Consider the following 1,294-nt stretch of genomic DNA (forward strand, 5'->3'; position numbering starts at 1 on the left):
AGTAAATTGCAGAGTGTTGAAGTTCCTACAGTCAGCAACTCTGTGTCCGGAGAGTCCTTCAATAATTGCATTAAAGGCCGCCACACCACATGGTCCTGTACAAAGAAATAGCTAAATACATATAGAAAAGAAATATTTTTATTGAAAAACATAGCATTCAAAAACATATCGAGGAACATAGTTGAAAACATTTTACACTAACACTAATAATAGGTCCTTGAAACAACATATTAATAAATTAATTTATTTAAATTAATTGGCAATAGGTTACAAAAAATAAAATTTAAATGTATATATTTTATTTTATGACACTGTTTAATTTATTTTCTAACAAAAATGGGGCTTATTATAATTTTGTAAAATGTTTTATCACATGTCAATACAAAGACCAAACTAACGTAGTACCTTTCAAAGAAGTTACCATTGAAAAAATGTTGTCTACGTCTAGTCTATATAATTACTAAATGTCTTTTGGTCCTATATGTAAAAACATATAATATTAAGCTAAAGTGCTATTACTAGATTATAGTAATGTAATAAAATGATGGATGGATGTTATTACTATGCATGTCGAAAACATTTAGACAAAAATCTGGAAGAACACTAACGGCCTTACGAATGAAAACGGTATAAAATTAAACTTAGGAATAAACTGAGTATATGCAAATATTAGTACAAGTTTTAATTATACTCAGTTTATTTCTAAGTTTAACTTTATGTCGCGTTTATTTTTAAGTCTGTTAGACTATAAATTAAGTTGCCTTTTTAATATTCACCTGAAATGTTGTCCTCAACTGCTGAACCGATCTAGACAGTGAGTGCAAACATCTTACAGCTGCTAATCTTACCTGAAATTCAGATTAAACACTTCAATAGGTGAAAAAAAGCTTGAAGTATCCGGCAACAAAGACCATTGATTATCTGTGTTACATTCGATAGATGTCATAATTCAAATTTGACATATGTCAAATCTGTCAAAAGTCTTATGTATTCACAAAGGCCTTTATAGGACATCTATATTAAGCATAAGGAAGATTTTCTCCCCATTAATATCATATAAACCTATTCACATTAATAAAAACCAATTTTAAAATTTCATTAATAGTAAGGTAATTTATCTGTGTGTAACATAGGATACATTTATTAATTTCGCGGACAAAGCCGCGAGCAACAGCTAGTAGTGGTATAAAATAACTTACAGTGGCATCTTGATTATTCATTCCGTACACAACATGCACCATAAGACCATGTGTTTCTATTATCCTCTTTCTGATATCTTCGTCATTAGCTCCCA

At 29.6% G+C, this 1,294-nt stretch overlaps 1 long non-coding RNA gene across 1 annotated transcript; it reads right to left on the minus strand.

Annotated features, from left to right (window-relative positions):
- Positions 1-6: 6 nt before the first annotated feature.
- Positions 7-1,288, minus strand: LOC106106158. Its single transcript, XR_001225786.1, has 3 exons — positions 1,200-1,288; positions 777-848; positions 7-95 (listed from the first exon to the last, which is right to left on the minus strand). It is a non-coding gene; the product is annotated as an uncharacterized LOC106106158 (long non-coding RNA).
- Between the last annotated feature and the right edge of the window lie 6 nt (positions 1,289-1,294).

Source organism: Papilio polytes, unplaced genomic scaffold, assembly GCF_000836215.1.
Source record: "Papilio polytes unplaced genomic scaffold, Ppol_1.0 DF822317.1, whole genome shotgun sequence".
Taxonomy (NCBI): domain Eukaryota; kingdom Metazoa; phylum Arthropoda; class Insecta; order Lepidoptera; family Papilionidae; genus Papilio; species Papilio polytes.